Source organism: Podarcis filfolensis, assembly GCF_964270895.1.
Source record: "Podarcis filfolensis genome assembly, chromosome: 8".
NCBI classification, from domain to species: domain Eukaryota; kingdom Metazoa; phylum Chordata; class Lepidosauria; order Squamata; family Lacertidae; genus Podarcis; species Podarcis filfolensis.
In genome coordinates, this window is record NC_139611.1 from 76,782,844 (window position 1) to 76,798,613 (window position 15,770).

The 15,770-nt window shown below is 43.1% G+C and overlaps 1 long non-coding RNA gene across 2 annotated transcripts; it reads right to left on the reverse strand.

Annotated features, from left to right (window-relative positions):
- Positions 1 to 180: 180 nt before the first annotated feature.
- Positions 181 to 14,683, reverse strand: LOC310769166. 2 transcript variants are annotated; one of them, XR_014551469.1, is made up of 6 exons: positions 14,441 to 14,683; positions 11,825 to 12,012; positions 9,915 to 10,112; positions 8,203 to 8,352; positions 2,023 to 2,169; positions 181 to 612 (listed from the first exon to the last, which is right to left on the reverse strand). It is a non-coding gene; the product is annotated as an uncharacterized lncRNA (long non-coding RNA). The 2 variants fall into 2 exon arrangements; XR_014551470.1 differs by having other exon boundaries at positions 2,023 to 2,586; positions 14,441 to 14,682.
- Between the last annotated feature and the right edge of the window lie 1,087 nt (positions 14,684 to 15,770).

Sequence of the window (15,770 nt, forward strand, 5' to 3'; positions counted from 1 at the left end):
TCAGGAGAAAACTCTTATCTAACAAAACCTCTGAATTTAATAATGATTTCTTTTCCTGTGCAATGTATATTATTTTGTTTTCATCCCGTTTTATGTATTTTATATTTAGTAATGTCCTTGGCCAAATCAATAAATAATAAGTGCATTTGTATCTGAAAGAAACAGTTCCAAGAACCAGCATTTTATTTTTCTTAACCATTTATTTTGCATTATAACGATCATAATGAATTTTTTTTAATCATACACTACAGAGTTCCTTGTATTTAGAATCCACAATTCCCGCATTCTGACCCCCTTTTCTCTGCTCTTGTTTTCCTTTACCAAAGCAAGCAAGAAAGAAACAGAGATCCCGAGTCCTGGATTTCACCACCAGGCCTCCAATTTCCCTTCATTGCCAAAGAATTTGGAATACACAAGGAGGAGGTCTACACGGTCCCATTTAGCCTTCCTGTTCAGGCTGGTTTGAGATTCGTAAAGCACTATAACAGCTTTCTTCGGTAACTGTAAGAACAAATCTCCCAGTTGCAATAAGAAATCTTCCATTTTTGCGGATGGTACAAAGATTTGTTGTTGAACAACCTTTGAAAGTGAAAAAGGTGATAAAGAAGGTATCTGGAAAAAAAGAAAAGAAGTGTTGACTTTAGTCCTTTTCCCAGGGAATAGGAGATGGTTCCTGTGATGGTGAATGAGAATTTTAACACGTTAGTTTTAAAAAGTATATATTTAAGAAATCTGAGAAATAACATAATTCCATCATAACATGAATGTACAAAATTTTCAACATTAGGAGTTAAAGTAAAAAAATGACTCAGATTGGCATCATACCCAAAGGAGTCTCAAGACATGAAGTTTATTAATAAACAGGTTCTATTTATAATATATTATGAAATTAGAGGTTTTATAAACTCCCCTAATTAATATGTTAACAAAATCAAATTCTTGTGGTCAGGTGATTTGCATTAAAATGCAAGGAATTCTATCTCTGCCATCTCCTGGCCCTGTTAAAAGGCACATGCTGTGGCCACACAACAGTATTGGAAAACAACACTCCCTCCCTTGTTTGTGAGCCTTGAGTGTGTGATCCTGGCATGAGTCAACAGTGTGATCTAGCCACATAAAAAGCTGGAGTTGCATTCCATTGTCTCTCAGGATGGTTGGATGCCAACTGAGGCTGCCTCATTGTCCCAAACTGTGACATCCAGAGAATCCTCCTTTTGTTTTCCCATATATGTGTTTAAACACATCTAACATGAACTGGCGGAAAAGGGGGTTTCCAAAAGCCGATCAGGAACTCCTGTCCGAATTCTTACTCCGCCCTCAAAAGTGAAACTAGCAAAGCCCAGGCTGTAAAGTGCAGGATAAGGATGAGGGGGGGAAATGTAGGGCAGAGGCAGCTCAAATGGCCTGGACTCTGCCTCTTCCTTCCTGGGGCAAATCAGCCCATATACCCCTCCTTTGTTCATTCCCGATCCCCTCTACTTTTCAGGAAGGAAGGGTGTAGTAAATCTGGTCCCTTTCCAAAGAGAATTATTCCTCAAAAACACTGTTGATCGCGAGTAGCTTTTAGGAGGATACAGAGCATCTAGCTAGATACTGCTCATTGTCACAGTATTTAAGGAAATTTAGTTACATTTCTTTACCCAATAAATATGCTTTTTGAGAAAGAGGCACACATTTTGTCCTGAACTGCATCCCAGTGGTAGAAAGATCAAGAGCAACTGGGGTGGAGCAATGAATGCACTTTCCCCTTTTGTCCAGAAGCGTATTTAATATAAACATCAGAATCTGAATCCTGCTTCTAGACAAGCAAGTGGCATTATGAAAGTTAAAGGGCAAAGTCCAGGCAGGCAAAACACTAAGGAAGAGTGCAGTGCAGCCACTAAGAGATATGACCCCACACACTTTTCCAGCAACGTGCAATGTAAAAAGAGAGGAAGGAAGGGACAGAAGGAGATCAGGACAGAGTCTGCGTGACCCAGGCGATGACTAGGCCTTTTCACCCTGACGGAATAGCAATGTTACCTTTATGAAGAGCTCCTCTAAAATCAACACATTGGGTCTCATTCTCAAGGCAGTTGACGGTCTTCTCACTTTTACACTTTTTCTTTCCTTTAGAGAAGCAGGATGGGCACTTCAGACCATTTTCAGCCAGCATGTTGCGATCAGGAACTTTCAAGATCAAATGTAAAGTGAGCATGTTAATGTCTTTGTCTGTTTTTGTATTTCTGTGTTATGTAAATGGAATCTAGCCTAGGAACTTAGTTTTGCTGGGGCAGCTGCAAGTGTTCTTGGATGAAAACATGATCTAGAAACAATCTGGGTTCAGAGCTGAGCATGGGACAAAGTCACCATTGGTCTCTGAGATGAATGACCTTTACCCAAAGTGGGGTGGGGAGTGTGAACTTTATTTTCCTTTTAATCTCTCGGAATGTATTCATGTCATCGATTATGCTGTAGCCTCTCTGAAAATATAGGCTCTTAGTCCCCCATTTTTGTACAGAGATTCTGTCTTTCTTCTGCTCTTCAGCAATGAGCTTCCAAGAGTTTCTGTGAACCGCCCTGAGACACCCAGGTACAGGGTGGTTCCTAAATTCAATAAATTCAATAAATAAATGTTAGAGAATGCTGTAAGGTAGGGGCTTATATTTGCACAATTATAACTGATGGGTTAGATAAAAAGGTAAAGGAACCCCTGACCACTAGGGCCAGTCGTGACCACTAGGGTCAGAGCTTGTAGGGCAGCTGCTGAAGAAGGAACAAAAAGGGTTTTCTTGTGTGAGTTTCTTGTGGCTGATTAGCTGCTTTCTCTGTGCAAAGGTCAGAGGGGGCAGGGCTTCTGTTGAGGTAGGTGATTAGCTGTGGGAGGAGCTTGTCAGAGCTTGTAGGGCAGCTGCTGAAGAAGGAACAAAAAGGGTTTTCTTGTGTGAGTTTCTTGTGGCTGATTAGCTGCTTTCTCTGTGCAAAGGTCAGAGGGGGCAGGGCTTCTGTTGAGGTAGGTGATTAGCTGTGGGAGGAGCTTGTCAGAGCTTGTAGGGCAGCTGCTGAAGAAGGAACAAAAAGGGTTTTCTTGTGTGAGTTTCTTGTGGCTGATTAGCTGCTTTCTCTGTGCAAAGGTCAGAGGGGGCAGGGCTTCTGTTGAGGTAGGTGATTAGCTGTGGGAGGAGCTTGTCAGAGCTTGTAGGGCAGCTGCTGAAGAAGGAACAAAAAGGGTTTTCTTGTGTGAGTTTCTTGTGGCTGATTAGCTGCTTTCTCTGTGCAAAGGTCAGAGGGGGCAGGGCTTCTGTTGAGGTAGGTGATTAGCTGTGGGAGGAGCTTGTCAGAGCTTGTAGGGCAGCGGTGCGCGCCTAGTGGCGCGCGCAGTTTGATCCATCTTTTAGATTTAGGGGAGCTAGTCTCAAACGTTTGTTGGGGGAGATATAGGTTTATTTGGGGGGGATTTATTTGTCCTGTCTTCACGCTTTTTATGATGGAGGACCGCTGTAGTCACCCCCAACGACACCTTCTCAAGATGGAGGGTGAGGGAACAGCTGCAGTCGCCTGTGGTTCCTGCGCAATGTTTGCCATCTTGCCAAAGGTTGCAGGCAGCTTTACCTGCAGCAATTGCATGTTGATTGCCCTCTTAAAAGACAAAGTCCAGCAACTGGAGGAACGTGTAGCTACGCTCCAAAGAATTAGAGAGCTGGAGCTCTTCTTGGAAGCAACAGAGCACACCGTCTCCACCAAGGAGGAGACAGGGGACTCCCCTGAGAAGGAGGCTAGTTCACCAACACAGGAGCCAGATATATGGAGAAACGTGACTCAAAGAAGTAGGAGGCCCAGGGTTCGCTCTGATTGTTTAGAAATACGCAATCGCTTTGAGGTCCTTTCTCCTAGCATGGAAGACGAAGAGCAGACTCCATTTGAGGATCTCTCCCTCATTACAGTCGATCAGGTATATGAAGACGAGCAGCAAAGGCAGTCCTCAGGGAATGTGCAGGCGACCTTGGAACGGACAGCTCACGGAAGAACCCCGACCAGACCTAAGAGGAGGCGTGTAGTGGTGATAGGGGATTCCCTACTGAGGGGAACAGAAGCAGTGATCTGTGGGCCTGACAAGATGTCTCGGGAAGTGTGCTGTCTCCCCGGGGCTAAGATCCAAGATGTAACTGAACGACTGCAAGGAATCATAAAACCCACTGACAAATACCCCTTCCTCTTGGTTCATGTGGGAACCAATGACACTGCAAGCAATAGCCTCCAGAAGATCAAAAGAGATTACGAGGCTCTGGGCAGGAAACTGAAGCAATTAAATGCACAAATTGTCATCTCATCTGTCCTCCCAGTTGAACGACGTGGCCCAGGGAGAGAGGGAAAAATAGTGGAAGTGAACAACTGGCTTCGCAAATGGTGTAAACAGGAATGGTTTGGATTCTTAGATCACGGAATGCAGTTTCTTGAAGATGGACTTCTGGCAAGCGATGGGCTGCACCTCACAACGGTTGGGAGGAATGTTTTTGCAAAAAATCTCAGAAACCTCATCAGGAGGGCTTTAAACTGACTAATGTGGGGGAGGGAGACAGTGCTCCTGAAGGTAGGAGTCTATCAATTGATGAAGATGATCATCCAAATGTCATAGACCGAATGGAGCAAACAGCACGCAGACCTAGTGGTGGGAGGAAAAAATCCTTAAATAAGAGACACGGGGGAATGATTAATGGACTTCAATGTCTGTACACTAATGCGCAAAGTATGGGAAATAAACAAGATGAGCTTGAGCTCTTGGTACAGCAAACTAAATATGACATAATAGGAATCACTGAAACCTGGTGGGATAAGTCCCACGATTGGAATGTAATAATGGAGGGATACAATCTATTTCAGAGAAACAGACCAGACAAGAAAGGAGGAGGAGTGGCATTATATGTCAGGGATGTGTATACCTGTGAAGAGATCCAAGATTTAGAACCTCAAAGCCAAAGTGAGAGCATTTGGGTCAAAATTAAGGGAGAGAAGAATAACAGTGACCTCATTGTGGGAGTTTACTATAGATCCCCAAGCCAAACGGAGGACATAGATGATGCCTTCCTGGAACAGATGGCCAAGCATGCAAAAGGAAGGGAGATAGTAGTAATGGGGGACTTCAATTACCCGGATATTTGTTGGATGTCAAACTCAGCCAAGAGCATAAGGTCAAACAGATTCCTCACTGGCCTTGCAGACAACTTCATTGTCCAGAAAGTGGGAGAAGCAACAAGAGGAACAGCCATTTTAGATCTGGTCCTAACCAATGTTGATGACCTGGTTAGTGGGGTAGAAGTGGAAGGATCATTAGGCGCGAGTGATCATGCTCTTCTGAAGTTTACTATACAGCGGAAAGGAGCAGCCAAGCATACTAGGACTCAATTTCTCGACTTTAAGAAGGCCGACTTCATAAAACTTAGGGAAGTGCTGGGTGAGATCCCATGGACAGTAATACTAAAAGGAAAGGGAGTTCATGATGGCTGGGAGTTTGTTAAGAGGGAGATAGTAAAAGCACAACTTCAGGCAATACCAATGAGACGGAAACATGGAAGGTGCCTAAAGAAGCCAGGGTGGCTATCTAAAGAACTTTTAACTGAGTTAAGATTAAAAAAGGATGTGTACAAAAAATGGAAAAGGGGGGAAACCACCAAAGAGGAATTCAAACAAATAGCCAGCACGTGTAGACACAAAGTCAGAAAAGCTAAAGCACAGAATGAACTCAGGCTTGCTAGAGAGGTTAAAAGCAACAAAAAAGGCTTTTATGGGTATGTTCGTAGCAAAAGGAAGAACAAAGAAACAGTGGGGTCACTCAGAGGAGAAGATGGTGAAATGCAAACAGGGGACACAGAAAGGGCTGAACTCCTCAATGCCTTCTTTGCCTCAGTCTTCTCCGATAAAGAAAACAATGCCCGACCTGAAGAATTTGGAGCAAATGATTCAGCAGAGGAAACACAGCCCAGAATAACTAAGGAGATAGTACAAGAATACTTGGCTAGTCTAGATGTATTCAAGTCTCCAGGGCCAGATGAACTGCATCCAAGAGTATTAAAAGAACTGGCAGATGTGATTTCAGAACCACTGGCAGTCATCTTTGAGAATTCCTGGAGAACAGGCGAAGTCCCGGCAGACTGGAGGAGGGCAAATGTTGTCCCTATTTTCAAAAAGGGGAAAAGAGAGGACCCAAATAATTACCGCCCAGTCAGTCTGACATCAATACCAGGGAAGATTCTGGAGCAGATCATTAAGCAAACAGTCTGTGAGCACCTAGAAAGGAATGCTGTGATCACCAATAGTCAGCATGGATTTCTGAAAAATAAGTCATGTCAGACTAACCTGATCTCGTTTTTTGACAGAATTACAAGCCTGGTAGATGAAGGGAACGCAGTGGATGTAGCCTACCTTGATTTCAGCAAGGCATTTGACAAGGTGCCCCATGATATTCTTGTAAAGAAGCTGGTAAAATGCGGTCTTGACTATGCTACCACTCAGTGGATTTGTAACTGGCTGACTGACCGAACCCAAAGGGTGCTCATCAATGGTTCCTCTTCATCCTGGAGAAGAGTGACTAGTGGGGTGCCACAGGGTTCTGTCTTGGGCCCGGTCTTATTCAACATCTTTATCAACGACTTGGATGATGGACTCAAGGGCATCCTGATCAAATTTGCAGATGACACCAAACTGGGAGGGGTGGCTAACACCCCAGAGGACAGGATCACACTTCAAAACGACCTTAACAGATTAGAGAACTGGGCCAAAACAAACAAGATGAATTTTAACAGGGAGAAATGTAAAGTATTGCACTTGGGCAAAAAAAATGAGAGGCACAAATACAAGATGGGTGACACCTGGCTTGAGAGCACTACATGTGAAAAGGATCTAGGAGTCTTGGTTGACCACAAACTTGACATGAGCCAACAGTGTGACGCGGCAGCTAAAAAAGCCAATGCAATTCTGGGCTGCATCAATAGGAGTATAGCATCTAGATCAAGGGAAGTAATAGTGCCACTGTATTCTGCTCTGGTCAGACCTCACCTGGAGTACTGTGTCCAGTTCTGGGCACCACAGTTCAAGAAGGACATTGACAAACTGGAACGTGTCCAGAGGAGGGCAACCAAAATGGTCAAAGGCCTGGAAACGATGCCTTATGAGGAACGGCTAAGGGAGCTGGGCATGTTTAGCCTGGAGAAGAGGAGGTTAAGGGGTGATATGATAGCCATGTTCAAATATATAAAAGGATGTCACATAGAGGAGGGAGAAAGGTTGTTTTCTGCTGCTCCAGAGAAGCGGACACGGAGCAATGGATCCAAACTACAAGAAAGAAGATTCCACCTAAACATTAGGAAGAACTTCCTGACAGTAAGAGCTGTTCGACAGTGGAATTTGCTGCCAAGGAGTGTGGTGGAGTCTCCTTCTTTGGAGGTCTTTAAGCAGAGGCTTGACAACCATATGTCAGGAGTGCTCTGATGGTGTTTCCTGCTTGGCAGGGGGTTGGACTCGATGGCCCTTGTGGTCTCTTCCAACTCTATGATTCTATGATTCTATGATTCATCTCGCTTTATTTGTTGAGGGAGCCGGCGTACAGCTTCCGGGTCATGTGGCCAGCATGACTAAGCTGCTTCTGGAGAACCAGAGCAGCGGACGGAAACGCCATTTACCTTCCCGCCAGAGCAGTACCTATTTATTTACTTGCACTTTGATGTGCTTTCGAATTGCTAGGTTGGCAGGAGCAGGGACCAAGCAACGGGAGCTCACCCCGTTGCGGGGATACGAACCACCGACCTCCTGATCGGCAAGTCCTAGGCTCTGTGGTTTAACCCACAGCCCCACCCCCATCCCTTCTGCTTTAAGTAGTACTTGTCAATTAAAGGACAGAGAAGAACTAGCTCAAGGGTGATTCAGGAGGACACTTGGATAAGATAGGTTGGTTGTAAGGTCCATATTTGAAACATCCAATTGAAAGTGAACTTGAAGGGACCATAAGCTATTTATGGGCTGTTCAGGAGCTTAGGTATCCAATTTTATATCTGATCCTTCATGGTGCTGCTTCAAGGGACAGGAAGAAGAAGAGGCCTGGCTGGAAAGGTAACCCATCCCTTCTCAGGCAGAGACAAAGCTGCCTAGAAGGTCCCTCTGAGTACTGTTGATTGACTAAGGATACAAGCCCTAACATGTTAATGATTCTACAATGATGCAGAAACTTACGGCTGAGAGTTTCATTGTTACACAGGTCAGTGTTGCAGCATTGCATCTTCATCTCAAAGAATTTACCATCCGCTGCAGTGAAGCTGTAATCGCCTGAGAAACAATATCTGGATGACAAACAAGTATTCTCAATTTGCACTTCAGGTTTAACTGTGAAAAAGAATTTGAAAGAACTATCAGGATCTGGGGGGAAATGTGGTCCATTGCTCCTAAAGCACATTCATTATAATGCTTCCAATTTTCTGTGTTGTCGGAATGAGGACTTTTTCAATGTAACAATATGGGAAGTATTATTCAATTTGGCAATCTAAAGCAAGGTTCTGTTTATTTATTTAAATTTGTGCACACTGCTATATCGTAAAAGGAAAGAGATATCAAATGTTTTTCAGTTGTAATACATAAAAGATACAATATTAAAAGTAAATAGATAGATTTCAATAAACTAGTGTATTCTTAATGGTCTGGTGGAAAAGAAAGGTTTTCTGCAGGCACTTAAGAGTTCAGCTCTCAACCACAAGTAGTAGTCTCTTGCCTCCATAATCCATAGAACCAGCCTCTCTTTTTATGTTAACAATTAATTTGCAAAATGCATTAAATTTGAAATTTATTCAGAATTTCATTTTAGGTCAAATTTGTTGCATGAAGAATCATGCCTTTTTCTATACATCTGACAATACATCTGCCATACACTGCACTCTCTCTTCTAGTAGGTCCGAACAGTTTGCAGGTTCGGGGCATGCTTCCCTGAGCTCCTGTTGCCCAACACAAGACACTTGGCAAGACACTTGCATTACACCAACCTTACTACCCCCTTGCCCCTCTCCCTCCAAGAATGTAGCAGTGATGTTGGAACAGATGGTCAAGTAAGCAGCATCCCACCCAGGATTGCCCCAAGACATTTTGGCACTGAGATGAACCACAAAATGGCACCCACTCCCTCCTGGGTAGAAGGAGTGGGTTAACCAGGATCAAATCAACCTGAACCAATGGTTGAAGTAGGAACAAAAGACCATCAAGGTGGAGGGACCCACTTTGAATCAAGCTGGGTAACTAAAACCCTTTATAAGAGGTGAACTACAGGAATACTTCCTTCATGCTGGTTGCTTCCTCATCATTTCATCACTGAGAATTCTGTCAAAATTACTTGAGGGGGGATAAGGAGCCATGAATTTGTGAAGCATCTTCATCTCCCATTCTGGTTGCTCAGCTTTTGACTAGTTTTTATACATCTGTGAAAGGATTCTCAATTGTAATGTCATTTACGGCAAAGGGGATATTCAGCTTATTTTGCAGGCTTCTTGTCCTAGTTTGATAACCAAAACTAAACTGGAGTTCATTGGTTTGGCTCAATAGGGATTTCTGGTTGATGCAAATCAAGTTCTCCAAGCTTGGCGATCAACACCCAAATTCAGCCACTGCTTGTGATCAGGTGATGTTAGATTCCCCACTTTCATATGCAAGCCATTCATTCCTTACTTCTGATGTTGCTGGACTGCATCTCCTATCATGCCTGACTGGTGGCCAGGCTAGCTAAGGCTGATGGGAGTTCTAATTCATCTACAGCTGAAGTACCACAGCATCCTCACCTCAATTTCTTCAAAGGTGAGTTGCCCCACCATAAACTTCTATATGCAGTAGAGCCCTTAAAGTTCACCTATATCTTAACCTGGGTCAAATCCAACAGAAAAGACAAAAAGACAGGCAAATCTTACCTATATTTGTACGCAGAACACTGGCAGAACAGGTATATATAACATTACTATTACAAGATGTTTCTGCACTGCCTTTAGATGTTATTCCAGTCCCGTTAAATTTATATTTGCACTCCAGAAATACCGCTGAGGACAGGAGGAAAAGATTCATGAATCATCATCATCATCATCATCATCATTATTTCGTTTTGCTGTTTGCTTAATGAGACACAGAGGAAGAGGTGATCATGAATTAAATCTTTTAAATTAAAAAGTGTTCAATTTAATAAGCATTTTAATAGAAGAGAATGAAATGAAATGAGTAAAACACTCATTAATTAAAACTCTTGTAGCCGTTGTTCAGAACGCTGGGTGAATTATTTCCAAGAAGTGGAGAGGTGTACTCTCCCTTTCCCACAGCCAACTTTTCCTCCCATCCAGACTCTCACTTAAATACATTTTATTCCCACTGTTTGGTCACAAGCTTAGATCTGAGCACAATTGAACTATGGAATTTTCTACAAGAGGCATTGAATGCCACCAATTTCAATGACTTTTAAAGAGGATTCGATAAAATGATGGAGAATAAGACTACTAAGGCTACTAAGCATAATGACTATGTATTACCTCCAATATCAAAAGTAGCATATTCCAAATAACAGTTGCTGGAACCCACTGTAAGCCAGAGTGTTGCTGTGGTGTGGTCCTGATTGTGTGCTTCCCATAGTCATTGGGCTGCCCAGTGTTAGGACAGGATCGTGGACTAGGGATGAACCAATTTATCAATTTCACTTGCTGTCAAGTTCTTATTTTTCGAATTCATTTATTTATCTGCAGCCACTTCCTCTAAGAAGCTCAAGGTAGTGTACATGGTTTTCCCCTCCCCATTTTATCCTCAGAAGATTCCTGTGAGGTAGGTTAAGCTGAGGGAAAGTGCCTGGTCTAGGATCCCCCAGTGAGCTTTGTGGCTGAGTGAAGATTCAAACCCTAGCCTTCTGGATCCTTGTCTGGCACTCAAATCACATTCAGCGCCCCACATTTCCACAATCAATGAGTACAGTCATACCTTGGGATAAATGTGCTTCAAGTTAAGTATTTCGGGTTGCACTCTGTGGCGACCTGGAAGTAACGGTGTGCGTTACTTCCGGGTTTCGCCGCGCACACAGGCGCAGGGGGTCAAAATGACGATACACGCATACACGAAAGTGGAAAAATACGACCCACGTATGCACAGACGCATGGATGCGTGTTGCGTTCACTTCAGGATGCGAACGGGGCTCCGGAACAGATCCTGTTCGCATCCCGAGGTACCACTGTAGTAGTTGTGGATCTGGATCCTTACCAGTGGGTTGATGTGCTCTGTTCCAAGGAGTAGACTTGAAGGTGTCTTTCTTTGTAAAATGTATTTAATTTCTTCCTGCTATGGCCATACATTGTCTTCTTCCCTTCCCTTTCCTAAGCAACTTTTTCTCTCCATTCCAGTGGAATTATTATTCTATCCTATTTTTAAGGCATATTTCTCTACCTCTCTCAGTAAAGAAAAGCTTATTCACCTTCTTAGCACTTTCCCTCCACTATGAAATCATGCCCAACATTTTCATCTGGCAATCTCTTGCCTTTGCAAATCCCCCCTCTGTGTCCCTACCCCCCCCCCACACCACACAGACACACAGAGAGTGATCCACATTTTGTCTGTATTGCTGCAATGCAGCTTTCATGTTAAATATTTCATTATTTTTCTACATGACATTGTTTATCTGTATAACATCACAAGAAATAATCTCTTGACTTGACTCTCCCCTACTTTCTCTTGGTAACCCTGCAGTCCTTGCTCTCTATGGTGTTGATCTACACTCCTAACTCCCCTTCCCTCTCAAGAAGCAAGTTCTCTTCAGTGTCCTCTAAAGATCATCAGATGTCCCCCATCTTACCTGCAGAAAGTGGGGCCAAGAGGAGGCATGCGCTTAGGAGTGCCTTCAGCATTCTAGAAAGAATAGGAGACTCAGAGCAGAGAAGGATCATCAAATGAATTGATGCAGGTAGAGGCTTGCTTGGAGATATTTAATGGCCATGGATTCATGTTGCAAGTAACACTTGGGAACAAATAGTTCAGGGAGGTCTGTGAATTGGAGTTGTTTGTTCATTACAAAGATGAAGAGGGACATACGAAAAATATAAGCTCACTCTTGGAATTGTCTGAATTATTTCTCTAACATCTCATTAGTTGTTGATAGAAGCTTCTCAGATTTCTTCCTCTAAATAATAATAATAATAATTTTTAAATTTTTTTACCCCACCCATCTGACTAGGTCACCCTGGCTACTCTGGGTCAGTTCAAACATATACAGAAACATAATCAAATATCAAACAATAAAAATCTCCCTATGCAGGGCTGCCTTCAGATGTCACCTGAAGGTTTTATAGTTACTTATCCACTTGACTTTTGATGGAAGGTCATTGCAAAGTGTCGGCACCACTACCAAGAAGGCCTTCTGCCTGCTTCCCTCAGAGCTCACTTCTCAAAGTGAGAGAACCACCAGAAGGCCCTGAGAGCTGGATCTCAGTGTCTGGACTTAATGACAGGGGTGGAGATGCTCCGTCAGGAAAAGCCTGGATAATAGATACATATGGAAAGGGCTGTGGGTGCACATGGATGCAATAGAGGCTTTAAGCAGTAAAACTGATCCTGCTTTCTTGGCCGTGGTTTCCAAAAGATAAAAGGGATGAAGTGAGACTTCAGGAGTTGAATGTGCCAATGACTGAGAGAGTGCCAGGTATGAATTAGTCACCCACACAATGATGAGGAAGGTCTTGATTGGAGCCATCAGTGGCCATGGAGCTTCCTGCATTAGGGAGCTACACAAACATGGCCATTCTCTGAACCAGTCAAGTGGGAGGTACCAGGCCACTTGAGGAAGAGACATTGTTGGTTCAGCTCCAAATTACCCCCAAAAGCTGTTAGTGCACCACACAGATAAAGAGTGGGGGTGGTGAATCAATCTCTTCATGTGAAGACAAGTAAGACAGACGTAGAATGTAAGGATATGTATCTGGAAGTAAAGGAAATTCTGTTTGGGGGAGGCTTTTTATTTTTTCTCCAGAGGAAATACATAAGAACAAAGCTGATGAGATGGAGAGCTACTGAAAAAAGAAAGTAGACAGAAATTGGTCCCATTGGCTTCTTCTGCATCTTGGCAGGTGATGAGGTTGGGGTGAAAAACATTAGGCATTCTATGGCTTTTATGGGGTTAAGGGCACACTTCAGACATCTGCCAATCTTTAATTCCTTGCGGGGGATTCTGACCTGCCACGAAAATGTTGGGAAAACATGGAGCAGTGGGACCTAGGTGTACATGTTGGGTTAATACCCAAAGGGATGCAGGTGGTGCTGAGGCCTAAACCAATGAACTTCAATGGCTTACTGATCAGAAGGTCTGCGGTTTGAATCAGTACTATGGGTGAGCTCCTCTTGCTCTGTCCCAAATCCTCCAAATGAGCAGTTCAAAAGCATACCAGTGCAAGTAGATAAATAGATACCCCAGCTGAGGTAAGGTAAATGGTGTTTATGTGCGCTCAGGCACTCATCACAGTCCTCTATGCACCAGAAGTGATTTAGTCATGCTGGCGACATGGGCCATAAAGCTGTCTGCAAGCAAACAGCAACTCCCTCGGCCTGAAAGTGGAGATGAGTGCCGCACCCCAAAGTCAAATTCAACTGGAGTTAACCGTCCAGGGGTCATTTTCCTTTACCATCACCTTCACCTGATACCCAAAGTTCACCTAACAAGTAGTGAGTCCTTTTCTCACTGTCTTTTCTCAGGAAGTCACAGTTGGAGGCTATAGTATACAGCTGGCAGTCTTGGGGAGGGCTGCTTCCATACAAGAGTTAGACAAAATCCTGTCCTGCCCACATTTTCGGAATTTGCCTAAATTTGGTTTTCAGTTCCTCCAGAGGATTAACTTAGCCTTCCTCCCTGCAGGGTAGACTTCCCAGAAAGCACAGGAGCCTAACTGATTATTTGAATACTGTGTGCATGTGGTCAGTGTTTTTTTAGTAATAATTAATAATGTAGCTAAAGTTGAATCTGCTGCAGAACATTGAATCTAAAACAGTGCTCCTCTGAGACTTTGTTGTTTTATGCAGCCAGGCTACTATAGCTCTTCAATTTTTCTTTAGTAATCTTAATTTTTAAGTTTTTATTATTTTAAAAGCATACAATTCAGTTTTATGAGGTTGTATCTACATAGCAATTCTAAAGCAGAAACTTCTTAAAGAATCCTGAAAGGTTTTTGATAGTGAGAGTACAGAAGATTATCTGTCAGCAAATGAGGCAGCTGTCTCATGAATTGGTGCAGGGCAGCAGGGCAGCAGGGAAGGTGTCAACTCCCCCTGGTAGGGATACTGCAGGACTACGGACAGCTCCAAATGAGCAACTTGTTCAAAGAAGGCTACCAAGTCAGTTGAGGTCATCTGTCTATGCCCATCATTAAAGCAGAACAACTAACAGCAATGGCTAAGACGGCCAACCATATTCTTCAGTGCCTACCTCTAGCCCTCATTTGCTACAGACATGTGCACAAACTGTTAATAGTATCACATCCAAGGTCTATGGGAAGTTGCTGGGTCCTTCATGGATAAAGGTCTTTTCCGAGCCAGTGCCTCTGTCTTTCCTCTTGCTTGATGTGAAGTCTTACTGAGTTGGAAGGAGCGAAATACTTTTTCTGATCTTTCAGGCCACTAATGAAAGTGCAATGAGAGCCTCAAGGTACTGCTCAGGTGACTGCTCAGCTGGCAAAGCTAGACATAGCTCAAGACTGTTGAAAGGTGCCAGGGACACACCGGTACACACTGAATAGAATACAATGGCTCCAAGATCATCACTGAGAGCTAATTAAATCAATTTATGGAACTTTGTCCCTCCTTATTCTAATTGTGTCAGATTGTTGGGACAGGGAGTGATACTTTGACTCATCTGATCTGTTTAGTGGTGACTGTCCTTAGCCACATTGTCTTGAATTGAACCCAGCTAGTTGTTTATACCTGCTTCAAATCCCATCTTCCATTTTCAAAAGATGAGAAGAACTGTGAAATACTACAGCATCCTTCTTGGAGCAGCTGATCAGATAATAATAATAATAATAATAATAATAATAATAATAATAATAATAAATTTTATTTGTATCCCGCTGTCCCCAGCCAAAGCCAGGCTCAGAGTGGCTAATATCATATAAATAAGACAATATGCATAATACGATATACAATATGCAAATAAAATAACATTCAACATTCATTAAAATAATATAGAATAATATTAAATATCAGCATTTCAAAATTAAACAGAAATCCACTCAATCAGTTACAATAAGTAATTTCTAAACTCAAATCAATAAAACAACAGCAAACCACAGTGCACAACATAATACAATACAAAATGAGAAGCAGAGACTGGAGGGTGGGGCAAGGCAGATGGAAGGAGGTCCTGCCTGATGAAGTCTCTCCCCTCCTGTGCAAGGGTACAGGACTATTATGACAGGAGGGCAGTACCTCACTCCCATTGTAGCCTCATGCCTCTCTCCCCAGTTGACACGCTAGAAACTGCTCTGGCTGTGCTCTTTTTTTGCCTGTCTTCTTCTTCTTTTTCCATTGCTTTGGATGCAGAGCAATTTCCTGTAGTCATTGTTTCATTTCCTGTAGTCCATTGCTTTTTAGAGCAATTTCCTGTAGTCCATTGCTTTGGATGCAGAGCAATTTCCTGTAGTCATTTGTAGTCATTGTTCAGAACACTGGTTTAATTATTTCCAAGAAGTGGGGAGGTGTACCCTCCCTTTCCCACAGCCAACTTTCCCTCCCATCCAGACTCTCACTTAAATACATTT